Below are 19,595 nucleotides of genomic sequence, written 5' to 3'. Positions count from 1 at the left end.
TTATTCATGAGACATTTTGCTGAAGCAAGTAGTACAGTTATGACTATATATTATTTTTTACAAGACAGAGAAGCCTTAACTTTCAACAGGTCTGCAGTAATGTTTATTTTATAACACATTTCAAGTCAAAGAAGTAGGCTGCAACTAATTTTAAATATTTGATAAGTTTATAGTTAAAAGTGCGAGTGACACAATAACATTCATATGTATTATCTTATGAAGCAGCAATCTTTATAATCAATAAACGAGTTATGCACATACCATAACAACAGATTGGACTATCAAATCTGACTGGATCCGACATCACCACCTTTAGAAGCTCTGGATCCAGGGCTCTGACTCCTCCCCTACCCATAATCCCTCTCTTCCCCCTCATACCTCAGATTGAGTTTGCCTGGTGATTAGCTAACAAAACTTCTTATTACCTCATAGAACAGAACATATTAATTCTACACTGGAAAATAACCTGGAGAAAAACAACCATTTAAAGTTGTGAAAAGACAAGCCCCAGATTCAACAAACTCCATGCAAGAATAAGACTATTCTTGTACGGAGTGGTTTGTGTCCATTTAGAACATCAACGCACCTTGAATATCACAACACCCACGCAGACGGGATCTGGAAGTTCGACTGCAGAATCCTACACTAAGGCACTGTATGAGCACATCCACTCGTGCATGAATCATGCCATCCCAAATAGAACCAAGATGCTCTTCTCCAAAAAAAGGAAGCCAATCTGGTGGTCCCCTGCCATAAGCAAACTTTACAACAAAAGGAAGAAACTGTTGCAGAAAAGAGGAAAATTCCTGGATGCAAAAAACTCCCTTACCAGCCTCAGTAAGAAGCTGAGATCCCTCATAAAATCCTGAAAAGCTAGTTACGAAAATAAAATTGCCAAAGATTCCAAAGACAACCACAAGGCATTATATAGCTATGTCAAGAATCTAAATGGCAATGCTCAGATCTGCTCTGAGCTACATCAGAATGGCATTAAATATACCAATCCCAAGAATATTGCCAATATCCTGGCAGATCGATTTAGTGCCAACTTCACCCCACTCTCACTCCCTAAAGGGCCCATCTCAATACCAAAAGATTGCCAAATTCCGATAATCACAGCCACACAGGTAGAAAAAGCAATCTCTAAAGCTAAGAATACAGCATCCATGGGACCAGATGACATCCCAGGCTGTGTACTACATGAACTACAAAATGAACTGGCACCCCACCTAAGTGTCATGTTTAATTATAGCCTCACCTCAGGCTTCGTGCCCACTGAGTGGCGCACAGCTACAGTTATCCCGCTCCACAAGGGAGGATCCACCTTGGATCCCGGGAACTACCGTCCCATCAGTCTGACAAGCCTGATCTGCAAGGGCATGGAACGCATTATCATGGAGCTTATAAACAAAGACATTGGCAACCTTCAAACACTGGACCCCACCCAGTTTGGGTTTGTGAAGGGCCAGTCTTGTCTCCTGAATCTGATTGACTTCTTCAAATCGGTCTCCAGAGCTGTGGACGAGGGTAAGGCAGTCCACACAGCCTATCTGGGCCTTGCCAAGGCCTTTGACACCATCCCCCACTCTGGAATCATAGATAAACTTACTAAGCTGGGCATAAATCCCTACATCACTCGATGGGTTGCCAACTGGCTTACTGACAGAACTCAGACTGTAAAACTATCCGACTCCAAATCCAGCTCCAGACAAGTGACAAGTGGAGTACCTCAGGGTTCAGTCTTGGGATCACTCTTGTTTGGCATCTACTTCTCTGAAGTACAGGCCAACACTAAGGGACTCTGGCTAACAAAGTTTGCAGATGACTGCAAACTGGGAGCCATTACTGAATCCCCAAATGATGTGGATATTCTACAAAAGGGCCTTACAGAAACAGATGCCTGGTGCCAGAGCTATGGGTTCAAGCTTAATGCCAAGAAATGTATAGTTATCCCCTTTGGAAAAAACATGCACCCATGAACTACCACATAGGAGGCAGGACACTAAACATTGAAAGTGTGATGAGAGACTTAGGGACACAAGTGGACAGTGGTCTCACTTTTGATAACCACATCACCACAACAGTCAGGAAATCCTTCTATGTGGCACACCTCATCACTAAGGGCTTTTCATCCAGAAAAAAAGAGGTCATCGTCTCACTGTACTCATCCCTCATTAGACTCATTATAGAGTATAATGCCCCATTTGGTATGTACCTCACAAGACATCTGCAACAGCTGAACTGAACTATGAACGAGTGCAGGGGGGCATGTCCAAGTAGTGCACAGACACTAAACATGCCCCCGTATTCAGAAAGTGCCATATGGCACTTTCTAAGCTGAACTAGCATAATATTAGAGCTTTACTCTAATATTATGCTAGTATTTCAGTGTCCACAGACACTGAAATGAAAAAAGGATCATTTCATGTCCACAGACACTGAAATAAAAATCAGTAAAAAGAAAGCAATGCAGGGGATGTGTGACAAGTTCTCTGACACATCGCCTGTATTGCTAAAGTGCCGTATGACACTTTTTGCAACCTGCTAAAGCAGTAAATGTGTGCAAATGCACACATAACGGGGGATAAATCCCCCAAAAGTGAAAAAACACAAATATAGCCCTACAAACATAGAAAGCTGATAAAGAACAGGTCATGCATTAGCATGGATTACGTAAGGATAGAAGTCTGAAAGCAAATGTATGCCAATATTCCCTTACAGCAGTGCATGTTAACAAAAGCACAAATGATGGGGGGAATAAATAATAAATTAGGGACATGCCTGAAAAATTGCCCTCACACAAATAAAAAGTTGATAGAAAACAGGCTATGTATTAGCAGGAGTCCCTGAAGGATAGAAGCCTGAAAGCTAAATGAATGCCAGTATTTCAAGACTGCAGTCCCAATTAGTTGTCAGAACACCACAATACACACCCATATAACATAATAATATAATGATAATATATACTTTTTTTTACTAGCCTAAGAAATGTTTAAGCGTAGCTAAGTGGGTGTGCACGTTATGGACCACCGCTTAGCATAGCTTAAACATCCCATAGGAGCTAAATGCAAATATACAGATGAAATTTCCAAGTGGAGATAGCATAGTGGTTAGAGTTGTTGTTTTACATGCAGGCATTCATGGTTTGAGTACCAAGACAGGAAACTTATGTTCCTATGTGAAATAGTGTTAAAATTATTTTAGTAAACTTAAATTATGTAGCAACTGTTTTTTGTCAACCAGGGTAGTGTAGCAGTTCCAAAAGTGAGATGTCAGTGTAGAAAAGATGTGAAACCCACATATAAACACAAGTGCCCCATACAGTATAGTTACACAAGAATATAATTTAATGACAGCAGATAGAGGGATGTCATGGAAGGTAAACGTAAAATTAAATGTGTATATAAATATTACTTTATAATATAAAATTATAAGTATAATATGCTTAAATGTGCCACAATTGCTCTGTATCCATCAGACCTTGTTCTGCCCAGCAACAAAATAGTTAGCCCTGCCAAGTCTCACACCCGGGATGTTGTCCTCTTCAATCACAGCAAAATACCACTGCACCATCTGAGCTGTGGGGACCTGCAATGCTTTAACAAACATATCATGCATTCTGGTCATTTAACATTAATGAAAAAAAAATAGCAGTCTCAAGGGTCAAACCCATGAAAATGAGCACTATAGTCTGAGAAAAGTAACACTACACCATCGGAGCAGCAGGAATTAATGTTGCTTTGTCATAGATTCATAGGCAGGTACTAGGCTATTGGCCCTAGAGCCTATATAAGCCTATCCAAAAAAGTACCCTGGCTTTTGCCACACAAGAAAATTATTTTCCTGTGCAGTGCAAATGAGGAGCTTTGTTTGATATAGATAGGCAGTTTGTTCCAGAGTATGGAAAGTCTCTGGGAGGGAAATCTATCTTTTAGCATGTTCTGTTTATTGTGGTGACAAGGTTTAGGTCCCTAGAGCATGTAGCTCGGAGGGATTGGGATTTCTTTAAGTGGAGCATGTCCAACAGCTCTGGGTTTGACATAGCTTTGTATGTTAGGCAGAGATCACCTCTGAGTAGGTGATATGCGATGTAGTAAAGCTGGAGTTTTTTGAGATGGTCTGCATAGGGCATCTGTTTGAGGCCAGTAATCCTCTTTGTGAGGTATTTCTGCGGCCTTAGCTAGTTGTTGTAGATGTCTTGTGAGGTACACAACAAAAGGGGCATTGTACTCTATAATGGGTCTAATGAGTGATGAGTAGAGGGGAACGATTACCTCTTTTTTCTTGGATGAGAAACCTTTTGTGATGAGGTGTGCCATGTAGAAGGATTTCCTGACTACTGTGGTGATGTCATTATCAAAGGAGAGACTATTGTCCACCTGCATCCCAAGGTCTCTTATCACACTTTTGGTGTTAAGTAGACTACCACCTATGTGGTAGTTCATGGGTACAGAGTTTTTACCAAAAGGGATGACAGTGCACTTTTTGGCATTGCGCTTGAGGCTTTGACACCAGGCATCTGTCTCAGTGAGACCCTTTTGTAGGATGTCCACATTGTTAGGAGTTTTGATTATGGCTCCTAATTTGCAGTCATCTACAAACTTCGTTAGCCAAAGACCTTCTGTGTTAGCCTGTACTTCTGAGAAGTAGATACCAAACAGGAGAGGACCCAGGGCTGAACCCTGTTGTACAACACTTGTCACTGGACTAAAGTTGGATTTGGAGTCTGCTACTTTCACAGTGTGGGTTCTGTCAGTGAGCCAGTTGGCAACCCATTTTGTGACATACGGATTTATACCTAGTTTAGTGAGTTTGTCTATAATTCCAGAGTGGGGGATGGTGTCAAAAGCCTTGGTGAGATCTAGATAGGCTGTGTGAACCACTTTACCCTCATCTACAGCTTTGGTGACCACTTCAAAGAAGTCTATCAGCTTTAGGAGACATGATCTACCTTTCACAAACCCGAACTGGGTGGAGTCCAGAGTTTTGAGATTACCAATGTCATTGTTTATAAGTTCCGTGATGATACATTCCATAGCCTTGCAGGCCAGGCTTGTCAGGCTAATGGGGCGGTAGTTTCCTGGGTCAGTGGTGGCTCCCCCTTTGTGGAGTGGGAAAACCATCACTGTGCACCATTCAGTGGGCACAAAGCCTGAGGTGAAGCTATGATTGAACATGGTACTTAGGTGGGGTGCCAGTTCATTCTGTAGTTCATGTAGAACGCAGCTGGGGATGTTGTCAGGTCCCATGAATACTGTGTTCTTGGCTTCGGAGAGTGTGGTTTTTACCTGTGTAGCCATAATTACAGGAAAGTACAGTTGTGTACACTTACCATAAATGTAGATGTTCGAGTGTATTCACTGTTGCAGTCATTACATTTGGGTTATCTGCCTGCAGGTACTGCTCAGCCTGCCTGAATATCAAAGTCTTGGATTCCTGCATTGGATGCTGTCTCTTCTTCCATGACGTCAGGTCATCAGGGGTATAAAACATACAGCCAACACCATTACATCAGTTTTTCTTGCCCCAGATGTCAGGTGCCCCCATAATGGGAAGCAATAATATGTTAGGTTACACCTCCAACAAAAAGCAAATACACCAGAAAGCTTAAATACACTAAACAAGAAGAAAGGTATAGCCAAGAGAAGTCGGGGGGCTGGAGGGAGGGTAACCAGGACTGCAACAGTGAATACACTCGAACATCTACATTTATGGTAAGTGTACACAATTGTACTATGTTCTTCGTGTTTCACTGTTGCAGTCATTACATTTGGGTTGATTCCCAAAGCTAAGGAAGGGAGGAGGAAGTTAGAGACCATTAGTAACAGCTATTAAGCCCTGCCAAACTTCAGTGGCAAAACCAACTCTGGATATAGAAAAAATAGGCATGTGGTAATGCTTGGCGAAGGTATGTACAGAGCTCCAGGTAGCAGCTTCTAGGATGTCCCTGGTAGGGACCCCTCTGAGAAATACTGCAGAGGCAGCCCTGGTGGAATGTGATCTTATCCCCTGTGGGGTAGGTTGTCCATGGTGCTTATAGCAGAAATTAATGCAATGGGCTATCATCTTAGAAATGGTTTGCTTTGAAATGGCCTTCCCCTCTGCCCCTGCAGCAAAGCCAGCTAGCAGCTGTTCAGATTTTCTGAGAAGCTTAGTCCTGTCCACATAAAATCTAAGTTGTCTGTGCACATCCAAAGAGTGCAGTATTCATTCTCCTTTGTTTTGTGGATTCAGGAAAGGCAGAGGGGGGTAGGCATAAACTGAGAGGCTTTTCCAGGTAAAGGGCAGGGCATCCACATTCCAAGTTTGACTGTGGGAAGTCCTTGTGCAGAATTTGTCTAATTGGTAGTTCTGAGGAGAGGCAAACAGGTCTATCTCTGGATTCCCCCAGTTGTTTCTCAAAAGGTTGAATATCTTTGGTTCCAGTTTCCACTTGTGTGGGTCCATGAGATTTCTGCTTACGTTGTCTGCCAGTGAATTTAACTTGACTGGCAGGAATTGAGCTTGTAGGTGCACTTGGTAGCTCAAGGCTGTGTTCCACAGACCCATGGCTAGTCTGCAGAGAGGGTACAAGTGGGTTCCCCCCTGCTTGTTTATGTACCACATAACTGTGGTGTTGTCTGTCTTTACCAATAATTGTCCTGGAAGAATGTGGTCCTTGAAGGCTGTCAGGGAATTCTGTACAGCTAACATTTCTTTTTGGTTGATATGCAGGTGCATCTGTCTCAGGTTCCATTTGCCTTGAATGCACTGCCTTGCCAAGTGAGCCCTCCATGCATAGTCTGATGCATCTGTTGTTAGGGTTTGGGCGGCAAGGGGTAGAGTGAATGGGATCCCCTTGTTGTGGTAGCAGGCCTCTGCCCCACCAAAGGAACTCTGTCTTTATACAAGGAATAATAGAAATCATTGATTCCAGGTCCTTGAGAATGTTGACACCATAGGCTTTTTAGATACCATTGTAGTTTCATCATATGCAGTCTTGCATATGGAATTAGTAGAATGCAAGAGGTCATGAATCCCAGAGCTTGCAGGATTTTCCTTGCAGATAGCTGGGTCTTCGTGGCCAGTAGTTTGAAGTAGGTTGTCAAATAAACTTGTTTCTCTGGAGTGAGGAAAGCCATCTGGGAAGTCGTATTTAAGCTTGCACCCAGGAATACAATTTGTTGGCAGGGTACCAGGTGAGATTTATTTTCGTTTATTGTGTACCCCAGTGAGTTTAGAAGTTTCTTTACGAATGCCAGATGTTTTAATAGTAATTCCTGGCTTTCTGCCTGAATCAGACAATCGTCCAAATATGGGTATATTTGAATATTTCTTTGCCTGCAAAATGCAATGGCTGGAGCTAGACAGTTTACCCTGGGTGCAGTAGATAAGCCAAAGGGAAGTGCAGAAAACTGATAGTGCATGGAGCCTGCCCTGAAGCATAGGTATTTCCTGTAAGATTCCCTTATTGGAGTGTGCAGGTAAGCTTCCTTTAAGTCTTAAGGTTGCCAACCAGGCATCTTTGCCTAGCATAGGAAGCAGCTGTTGAAGTGTTAGCATCTTCAATTTTGGGATTACCAAAAAAGTATTTAGAATAGAGAGGTCCAGGATAGGATGCCAGGAGCTGTCTTTTCTGGGTACCAGGAACAGTCTTGAATAAAAACCTTGTCCTTTTTCTTCTACTGGGACAGGTTGCATAGCCCTGATACTTGGAAGAGAGAGAAACTGCAGTTAGGCCTCTGCCCACTGATATGGGGGTAGGTCTGGCCAACTGTTTGGGGTTGGTAGATGTGGAAGTGGAATCTGTATCCTTGGGAAACTATATTCAAAACCCATTTGCCCTGGGTAATGAGTTCCCAGTTTTTTTGCATGCAGTGCGAGCTTTCCCCCTAAGGGACCAGGCAGTTGAACAGGGCTTGGAAGAGTTAAGGTTAAGTCACTGTGGCATTTTTCCATGGGGGGGTGTCTTACTACTTCCAGCTTTGGAAGTGGGAGCCCCCCACTGCTTAGACCTGTGCGTACCTTGAGACTGTAGCCCAGGTGGTCTGCTATTCCTGGGTTTGGACTGAGAAGGCCTGGAAGAGACTGGAAAGGACCAATTCTTAAAAGACCAATGCCTACTAAATCTGTGAGGCTGTACTTGCAGGAAATCTTTAACAGTTTGCATAGATTTAGCTTTATCCTCCATCTTTTTAAGAACTTCTTCTGCTTTGTTGCCAAAAAGGTGGTCTTGGTTTAAGTAGCATCCAGTAATTTAGCTTTAACATGATCTGGCAAGTTTTGCTACTTAAGCCAAGCATGCCTTGTAAGTACAGACCCAGTGACAGCAGCCCTACAACATGCTTCTAAAGAGTCAAAACCACATTGCAAAGTATGTTTACCAACTTGTTCAGCAGAATGCATTAAATCCTGTAATTCTTTATGTTCAGCACAGTCAGGAATCAAAATATTTTTTTGTTTAAGTAATCCCATAATATCCTGCTGATACTTTAACATAAGAAACTGGCAATTTAAGGCCCTAATGGCCAAAGTAGCAGAATTGTATACCTTCTTCCCCCATCTGTCCAAGGCCCTGGAATCTCTATCAGAGGGGGTAGGGTTTTTGGCAGCAGTAGCCTTAATGCCTTTTCGTCCTTGGGAAATGGTCTCTGGATCCACAGTAGGATTCTTGAAGAGGAACTTGTGAGAGTCAGGTACTCTGTAATATCTGTCAGGTTTTCTGGGAGCTGGATGTAAAGAGTCTGTGGCCAGGCTAGATTCCAAGAAGGCACCATCTACAATGTCCAGAACAGGAGGGATAGCTAAAGGCCTGTGTTGAAGGAGGAGTAAGAATTCCCTAAGCCTCTTTTTAGAGTCAGAGTAATCCTGGCTTTCCCAGCAGAAATACTCCCTAAGAGAATGCAAGGTTTCACCAAAAGAAAAATCTTCTGGAGGGGAAGCAGAGGGAATGGAATCCTCTGCATAAGAATCCTCATAGGTGAATAAGGGCAAATCCTGGTAATCAGAAGAAACAGAAATTTCAGAATCCTGATCAAAAGAATCAGAAGGAAAATCAGTTCTAGGTCTCTTAGAGGGGGAAGGCTGGCTTCCCCTAATTAAAGTAATAAGGTCTTCAGCCATTCTAAGCATTTGTTTTTTTGGCATATGGGCCTGACCATGCGGTTTGGATGTCAGTTGTCTAGGCGTGGGTTGATTTTTAGACCTTGATGAAGAAGATGGCTTTGGTTTGAAATGCAAATCTGAAGGTCTGAATACACCCTCAGAATTCCGTGCCTGCACAGCGGCTCTGGACCCATCCAAGGTAGAGACATCCACAGGTTCCATAGTCGAAGAAGCATCTCGCGGCATACCGGACTCTGAATGGGTCTCAGTAGAGGCCTGCAAATCTGAAGTAGCGGATATCAGGGGCTGTGAAAGCACCTCACTGAGTACCGGTGAACTGGCAACTAGCTTAACGGAAGCTTTGTTGGCAGTTTTGGACCTATGCAGTCTGTCTCTGCCTTTATCTTTATGTTTTTTGGAATGTTGGTAGTAGGATGGCTTACCGAATCCATTTCTGGATAGTTAAACCGAGTACCAAAATAATTTGCTACAAAAATAGACTGACAACAAATAGTTCCGGGGTTGAATAAGCCACAAATCCAACAGCGAGGAACGTCGTGGTCTGGGCCTAAGCAAGGAATGCAGTACGAATGAAAATCTTTATGAGATATTTGCTTTCCACAGGTAATACAATTGTTAACTTTTGCTGACATTGGTGTAGAGCAAGAAAAGGGATCTCCAACGGGGTACTTAGCTTTTTTGAAGACTTCGGTTCTCAAAATCGAAAACAAAACTTTCAGGAATTGGCTGACCAGGCACTTGCAAACTGCTTCTGCTTCAGGCACTGAGTGGCAAGAAAGACAGATGTAATGGCATTGGCTACATGCTTTATACCCCTGACGACCTGACGTCATGGAAGAAGAGACAGCATCTGATGTAGGAATCCAAGACTTTGATATTCAGGTCGGCTAAGAGCTAACTGCAGGCAGATAACCCAAATGTAATGACTGCAACAGTGAAACACAAAGAACATCTTTGTATTCATCCGGTATAGAGATGGATCCTTTAGGGAGTGAGAGGGGGGTAAAGTTAGCACTGAACCTATCTGCCAGGATGTTGGCAATATCAGTTGATTTTGTATATTTAGTGCCATTATGCTGTAACTCAGAGCACATCTGAGTGTTGCCATTGAGATTCTTGACATAGCTATAGAATGCTTTGTGGTTGTCTTTAGAATCAGTGGTGATTTTGTTTTCGTAACTAGCTTTGGAGGATTTTATGAGGGATCTCAGCTTTTTACTGTGGCTGATCAGGGAGTTCCTCCAATCATGGGATTTTACTCTTTTTTGCAACAGTTTCTTTCTTCTGTTGTAGTTTTTTTATGGCAGGGAACCACCAGATTGGCTTTCTTTTTTTGGAGGATAGCATCTTGGTTCTGTTAGGGATTGAACGATCCATGCACTCGTGTAAGTGCTTATAAATTGCATTTGTGTAGGATTCAGCAGTCGTACCTCTATTGTCCGTCTGCATGGGTATATATCATGCAATAGAGGCATACAACATTACAGAGAAAGCTTTGTAGAATCATTTTCGTGTTGTATGCAGGCATATACACATCTGTCTGTTGAAACATATATATGAAAAAGCAGAGCCATAATATAGATATAAGGGTCTACTGCTTAACATCGAAAATACACTTCTCCGAAATTAAACAGTAGACTACACTTCAGCAAAAGTCCACTTAAACAAAAGTGCACTTTCGCTGAAGTCTACTACCCAAAAAAAAACAAAACAAAAACACTAAAACATGTTTCTGCAGGGGCGGGCAAGCCCCCCTGCACCCCCATGTGGAGGGCTGTGTCCCCCACACACCCCCTACTTAAATATACCAACTCCGAGATCGCACTACAGTGGGGAAAAGGGAATATTCCCATTCTGCGCTATAGTGTGCATGCCGAAGTCAATGTTCGAAGTTTCACTACTTCAAACAAGTGGACTCGGTGAAGTGGAGTTCGAAGTAGTGAAACTTCGAACAAATTGACGGAAGCCAGATATACATATATAAAAATATAAAGGAAGGGGAAAAAATATATGTATATATAAATATATATATATATATATATATATATATATATATATATATATATACACATATATATAAATATACATATATATATATATATCTATATATATATATATATATATATATATATATATATATATATATATATATATACATATATATATATATATATATATATATATATATATATATATATATATATATATATATATATATATATATATATAAACGTGCAATGCAGTTATACCTCAGAACCATCCCTATCAACCTGTTAGTGTAAGAAACCTGTACAAAGGCTGTCAAACAGGGGGATGGGCCACATATAGGGCCATATTTCAAATATTGTTGTTACGAATGAAGACATTTGCTACAGCAACAGGGTGCATTTCAGCAGACAATTACTGAAGGATATGAGGATGGAAACTGAAATGTTACATCATTATTTACTGACATAAATCCTTGGATCATCACCGTGATTTACCTGACAAATACAAATAAATTGTGGAACTGAACAAAAATATGGGCCAAACATCTGGACAGTCTGTGAAAATCCTGGCAGTGGAGAGCTATGCTCAGAACCCCTTAGTGCAATGAATCTGGACCAAGCCTGACAAAGTGGGGGGGACAAAGGCCTGAAAATAGGGACATATCCAAAATACATGAGTAGATAAGCTGAGAAAGTAGATGCAGTGACACTGTATGCTCTAACATATATTGACTGAAATACCACAATTCTAGGACTTAATTGCTTCTCATTAGTTAGTGACCTCAATCCCCACATCATTCCACTGATGTGTCAGGAATAAACAACAGTTATGGGGACCAGACCAAAGATATCAGCCAGACAACTGGACATCCTACAGATATGTGGACATACAACATTAGGGAAACTACACTGGGCTACCGAGCAATGTCCAAACTACAATCAGACTGACATAACACTACTCAAGTCCAGCTCTGGGGCTGTACACATCATTAGCAAATATAACAGGCACTACAGGGATGCAACACTAGTGGAAAACATACACTGGTGTGCATACACCCAGCCAATTGCACCACAGTCACAGCGACATATCAGTAAGCAAACTGAGCACAACAGTATAATAACTATGTGAGCAACAATATCCCATTTTCCACTCACACATTACGCCTACATATACTGCCCCAAGTCACAGTGTAGTGGGGATCGTGAGGTGTTACGGGACATGTAACAACGTCTCAAAAACTCCAGCTTTACTCCATAGCATATCGTCTACTCTGAGGTGATCTCTGCCTAGCATATAAAGCTATGTCAAACCCAGAGCTGTTGGACATGTTACACCTAAAGAAATCCCAATCTCTCCAAGCTACACACTCTAGGGATCTAAACCTTGTCACCACAATAAACAGGACATGCTGGAGGGATAGATTCCTGTCCCAGAGACTTCCCATACTCTGGAACAAGCTACCCATCTATGTCAAGCAAAGTTCCTCATTAGCACTCTTCAAGAAAAATCTTGATGAGTAGATGGGAAATAGGAAATACACCCCAGGGATCACTTCTGTGGCTCTGCTCAACAGGGGCACAGGAAAATAACTTTCTTGGGTGGCATAAGCCAGGGAACCTTGTTGGCTAGGCTTACTTAGGCCCTTGGGCTAGGCCCTTGGGCCGATAGCCTAGTACCTACCTATGAACCTATGAAGCTATGCCATGGTCTGCATGTATAAAAATATACAGGTGATAGGGAACCAGAAACTGAAGCAGAATGCACAGTCAGATAGAAAGGGCCCATGACACTCACATGTACCCCCTCCCTACACAGCCCAAATAACATGTACACACTACACTGCTACACAATCCTGACAGTCTTTAAACAATGGGCAGGCATACACAGACCTTTCAAATGTACATTTCCCCACAGAATATATAGGCACAGGACTCATATCTATGGCTGCTTTCCTCTTACATGTCGGGGGGGTCTATGACATCAATGTGATGGTATCAGGAATGAATGCAATAAATAACAATACTACATACCTCTGAACCTCTTGGTGCATGACATCTGGACAAAGCCTGACATAATTGGGGGACAGAGGCCCAAACACAGGGGTATATTGGATATATTGCTGTTAAAAATGTAGACAGTTGCTGGTGTTACCGGCTTTGTTGTAACATATCTTTTCTGAGGGATATGAAGTCAGTAACACCAATGGATGTTAGCATTTACTGACTGCATTCCCCAAAGTATCCTACTGATTATCCAAGGACAACAGCTGTCTGGGGAACAGACCAAACATATGAGCCACGCATCTGGACAGTGTCTAGGCGTCTGGACAGTGTAGAGGTATGACCGCAGTGATGTAACAGAATGGAAATCCCCTGACAGCTGCCAAACAGTCACCCAGCACCTTATGAAGTACAGTAAGACTAACATGACACTCCCCCACATCACCTCTGGGCAATTACCTATGTATATTCAAATATAGCATGCACTACAGGGATGGAACTGTAGTGAGATGCAGAGAATGGTGTAAAAATGCCCACCCAAAAACATTTGCACCACAGTCACAGCAACATACCAGTACCCAAAGTGAACTCTAGAGTAGAACGACTGTCTGAACAAACATATCCTGATTGCCAGTCATACACTGCACTTACATATACCAGCCCAAATCACAGTGTACGGGGAATGCTGAGGTGTTACAGGACATTTCACAGTCAGCCCCTACAAGCATACAGACCTGATAGATCACCAGCAGCTGTAGCAGCATGCAGAGTCAGATAGGTAAAGGATGTATGGCACTCACATCTTCTACTCTCCCTACTCAGCCCAACAAACATCTACACACATCACTGCTACACAATCTTGGTAGTCTGTTCACAATGGTCAGACATACATAACTGTCATATGTACAGATTTCAACAGAATTATCAAGGTGTGGAACCTTAAACCTGGCCACTGCTGCATACCATGGCCAGGAGTCTACCAGGTCATTGGCATGATAATTGGAGTGCAGTTGGTAATCAATGATATACCATATCTCTGCACCTTGTAGGGCAGGACATCTGGACAATGCATGATGTACTTGTGGGACATGGTGCTGGAAAGAGGGACATATTACATATAATGGTGTTACAAACTGAAACAGTAGCTGGTGTTACACATGTTGTTGTAACATATCATCCCTGAAGGATATGATGTCTAGAACACCAGTGGATGTCAACTGTTACTGACTACAATCCTCATAACCTACCAACCCCACAAAAACAGACTTTGGTCGAGGAACAGACCAAACATAAAAGGCAAACATCTGGGCAGTCTGTGGACAACATGCCAGTTGAGAGGTATGTCAGAGGCATATCACTGTCAGATGTCAAGTCACCCAGTAAATGCATGTCCAGGAGAACTCTGTTCTTCTAGCAACCCTTCATGTGTATAACAGCAATAATGATACACAATCTGTACCCAAGGCTGGAGCTTTGTCCCCATGTTGTTGGGCAGTCTCCACATGTCCTGTCCTGTGAGGTATTTCCACCTACTGTCTGTGAAGCTGTAGCCCCCACACCTCCATAATGTCCCCTGCACAGGCAAAGAAAAGGGGCAAGGCCCACATGAAGGGCATCTCATATGTTGGAACTAGCAGCAGTATCCAGGCCCACACCACAATACTATATGGGCAACTACATAGCTTTATGGCCTCAGCAATACCCGACAGGATAACATCAACCCCCTCAAGGTAGGCTGAATGCCTGTGGAGGACAGCAGCAATACACAACTACCATCATAGGTGGAAATAATCACAGGACAGGCCAAGAAGGAACAGATGCCTCATTGGAAGTCATGTCACCTTGTTCTGCACAAGGAAATAAGGTCACAGGAGATGTAAAATAAGTCTGTCTTTGAGTGCAAACTGGAGACCTCCACCAAGGCCAATCACTAGGCCTTCCAGATGTGTGTCTGCCATTCCAGAGGCAACACACATATCTGCTCTGTAGTGGTGGTCAATAACACCACATACACATATGCCATGGATACAGGCAACCGGTTGCAGACAGGTGAAGTGTAAACATCACCCCCTGTCCCCCCATAGCTACACATGTGCATGTACAGCACCTGCCCCCTCCCCTCATGATCAGGAAGCAGGTCTATAATGCCCTCTCAAAGGCAACACATAGAGGTCTCCATAGGCCTGATACCATTCCTGGCTGCATCCAACATGAACACAGACATGGACTCTCAGACCCATTCTGCAGTGTAGTTATAATACAGCCTGAGCAACGGTGTCATCCCATCTGCACAGAGGACAGACAGAAAGTTGATGGAAAACAGGTTATCCATTAGCATTAATGTTCAGAAGGCTACAAGTCTAAAACTGAAATATATACCATTATGTCATGACAGCAGTCCTCAATGACATGGCAGAAAACCTCAGTACTCTCCATTTTATATAGTAATATAATATTAATATCCAATAAGTGATAAATATAAATATACACCCCTGTTAAGATGCCAGGTATTTGTGATATATATACAAAATTGAGACCACAATATGTCAATCCACACCTTTTTCAACCTGTAATGTGACCTATGACATGAACAATTCACTTGTAAAACCAATCAATCTGTTGAGCACCAAATATGGAGTATACAAACCTTACAATAAGCTGGATGCATATGTGTGCACACCCTTCAAATAACATTTTATTGCAGCAGCTTGTGATTTACTGACAGCATTCAGTCTGCTTCGGTACACACATGCCATCAAGTAAAGGCACTCTGAGTGACACCAAACAACAGTATGCTGTTCAAGTAGGATATTCATGACATTTGCTCAGGGATCTCATATTTGAAAGGTATCAGTCAGGAGTAGGGTACAACAATATTATCACAGCATTGCATACACCATGGCATTGCATAAACCATGGAACACAGTGGAGACAGTCGTCAAAAGTTGGACTGAATATGGGACAACAGTGCTGTTGAAAAGAACCTGACGTCCCTCCAAAAATGATGACAAGCCGTGGTCAGGGAGGCTGCCAGGAGACATACAGCAACACTGAGGGAGATGCAGGAATCTCTTGCAAGTACTGGTGTTGCATGCTACATGTAAGAACACTCTCCTGTATTCTGCATATGTCTGGCTTATGGGGTAGGGTCAGAAGATGGAAGCATTTCCCCACACCAAAAAAACATCCGGGGGTGGATACAATTTGCAATACAGCACATCAAGTCTCCCAAAGTCATATGTGAAAATGTGTTATGGTGTAATGAGACTATGGATCGACCTCACAGCCACAATACCAAAAGGTATGTGTGGTGCACAAGCAACACCTCTCTTAGCCTGAAGACCAACATCCCAATGCTGAATCACACTGGTGGCAATGGCTTGCTGTGGGGATGCTGTTCCAAAGCCAGAACTGGGCCTGTAGTCAAAGTGAGGGGAACTCTGAACAGTTCCAAATAACACCTACATCTGGCCCAAATCCATCAGGCATCTGCAAGAACACTGAAGACAGGGAGGGGTGTCAACCTTCAACATGACAAAGACTCGAAGCATACATCCAAAGCTACCTAACAATGGCTCCACCTGAACACACTCATGGTTATGAGTTGGCTCAGCCAGAGCCTAGACCTACACCAGACAGAAAAACCCTAGTGTGACCTGATGAGGGCTGTGCACATGAGCTGCCCTTGAAATATGACAGAGTTGGGGGACCTTTGCAAGGAAGAGTGGCCAAATAATGCCAAGACAAGATGTGCCATGCTGATAGACACCTTCCCAAGAAGAGTGATTGCTGTAAATCACTTACAAGGTGCTTCAACAAAGAATAATTGTAAGGGTGTGCACACTTATGCAACCACCACAATGTACATATTGCAGTGATTATATTTTACATGTAACACATTTGTTTATCGATTGGATTGCACAGGTCATATGTCGCATGAAAGGTGGGTAACATATTTCAAAGCATTATTGTGGTCTCATCTTATAAATTACAAGAACATGGCATGTTAACAGGGTTGTGTACACTTATCATTGGTCACCATGTAACAGGAATTGTGTGACCATACATTTACTGCTGGTTTGGAGGTCTGACACTCAAATGTATGTCATTCATCAGTGATGTCACTCCTCAGATCATCCCAGCTATGTATCATCGAAACACAGGGGTTATGAGAAACAGAACAAACATATGAGCCACACATCTACACATCCTCCTAGGATCTGTACAGTTGTGAGGTATGTTCTGTAGTACTTGCCACTGTGCTACACAGGTGAACAGCAATGATATGTACATGGGTGCAGTCTGTGCTGGGGAACGGCCATCACCTACTAACACTAATCACGTATCCCAGAGCTCTATATTGTTATTTACATGTAGTAAAACTGACTGCAATGCATGATGCTGAGGGCCATGTGTCATGCATGTCTCCATTTGGGTAATGTGTGGTTCGTGTAACAGATTTGTGCCAATTTGCCTGTAAGTGTGTGTGTGTGTGTGTGTGTGTGTGTGTGTGTGTGTGTGTGTGTGTGTGTGTGTGTGTGTGTGTGTGTGTGTGTGTGTGTGTGTGTGTGTGTGTGCGTGCGTGCATGCATGTATGTGTGTGTGTGTGTGTGTGTGTGTGTGTGTGTGTGTGTGTGTGTGTGTATGTGCATATGTGCATGTGTGCATGTGTGTACTACCCAACTTCAAAGTGCAGGTATTAATGTACTTATGTTGTTTTCCCCTCACAAGTGGCGATGGGGTTTGGGGTCCCTCCTGCTTGGAAACTTATGTCACTATCTCTGCAGACTCTGACAATGATGATAGGAATAGTGAGGTACAGGTGGGGTTGTCAGGGGCAGAAATTGTGCAATTGGTTGGCATCCCACTCTTGTCCACACCATCCCTGCACACAGTGACAATGCCCACACATACCCCATCACCAGTGGCCAGAGAGAATGGAGAGCTGGCAGGTGGTGGCATTGAAAAGGCTAGAGTGGTGACTATGGCAGGTTGTGTGTAGACACTGGCCATAGCCAGAGTGCAGGCGAGGTCCCACACAGGCAGCTGTACAGGGGTGCTCACAGGAAGACCACTGCTCATCAAGCCACTGTTGCAAGTGTCACAGCAGGAGTCACCAGACGCAAGTTTCTGGCTGTCATGGATGCACAGGTACATAGTGAACGCCACACCAGATAAATACTCAGGGTGGTAGATGCAATTCTTCCTGATTTACATGGCAACATACACGACCTTGTTGAGGGGACATGTCAAAATACTGAGGTCATGAACAGACAGCAGGGTGAGACCTTGGTAATCCTCGACCGTGGCATGTCTGTGCTAGAGCATGTGGTGGGAGATGGGCATCAGCCATGTGGATGTAGGTCAGCACCAACAACAGCTGAGAGTCTATGGGGCTGGGCACCTTCACATTCCCATTGTGGCAGTGACACCAGCACTACCAAAGGGAGGTTGCTATCCACATAACATTGGAGCAGGCCACTGGCATGTGGTCCTGTCCAGTCCCATCAGGGACACGGATCCAGCAAACATCAGTCACCACCAGGAAGCAGTACTGCATCTGGCCTTGGGCCTGGTGGTCCCAGTGATACCCCTGGCAGGACCAGTTCCCTTGTCCATGGCTGGAGACAGTGAACTGAACACCCTGCCATATACGGTTTACAGCTGTCCAACATACCCCTGTGTAGGGCAGCCACATGGCGTGACTATGTGCATACATACACACACACACATCTGTATCACAGGCAGGTCACCTCCAGACACACATAGCACTTCTGCACAGCCCATCTATTGGATACCCCTCCAAACACAAACACATGATGTCAACCATATGGCCCAGCCTAGGCCTCTGGCAAACCCACACCACACCCTGTGCATATGATGATACCTGTGCCACATCCCTGTCATCCATACCATCAATGCAGGGACATGCTAGTATGGGTCTGATGCACAGGGTGACTATAGTACAGTGTAGCTATGTAATATTATGTAAGCTGCTCTCTGCTTGCATTTGTTATGGGTACACATACAGGTGTATGTACCTTATTATCCAAGACGCATTATTGCTGTTAGTACCACTGACTGAATGTAGTCTGACATGCTGTGTTCTGTTTGTGTTCCAGGTGTCTGTATGTCTGCAGGCTGTATTCCTGCAGACATTCCCAAGAGGGAGTATGGCAGAGTGGGAATACACCAACCATATCATAGGCAAGATACAGCTTTATATGTACATGTATCAGGTGTGTAAACATGCATCAGTGTGTGAGTGACACTGTTGTCAGACAGTGTGAGCTTGCATGCATAACCCTTAGCCTTCAGACATATCAGTTCAGTGTTGTGCAGTACCCAGGCTCATATATACAGAACAGGTTACTGCAGTACTGTCAGCAGGTCCCTCACAAGCGTAGCCATTACATTAACTGCAACAGATTCACCTGTCAACATCTGTTGGCCCTGCCATTTCTTTCCCATACACTCAACCCTGATGCAGTTGATGAGGGC

At 43.3% G+C, this 19,595-nt stretch overlaps 1 protein-coding gene across 6 annotated transcripts in view; it reads right to left on the bottom strand.

Annotated features, from left to right (window-relative positions):
* PLEKHA4 (pleckstrin homology domain containing A4) overlaps positions 1 to 19,595 on the bottom strand; it is a 2,050,101-nt gene that overhangs the window by 924,468 nt on the left and 1,106,038 nt on the right. The window lies entirely within an intron of this gene.

This window comes from Protopterus annectens, chromosome 17.part0, assembly GCF_019279795.1.
Source record: "Protopterus annectens isolate FY-2018-M chromosome 17.part0, PAN1.0, whole genome shotgun sequence".
Classification (NCBI taxonomy): Eukaryota; Metazoa; Chordata; order Ceratodontiformes; family Protopteridae; genus Protopterus; species Protopterus annectens.
The sequence above is the reverse complement of the archived record's forward strand: the minus strand, read 5'-3'. Positions and strand labels throughout refer to the sequence as shown.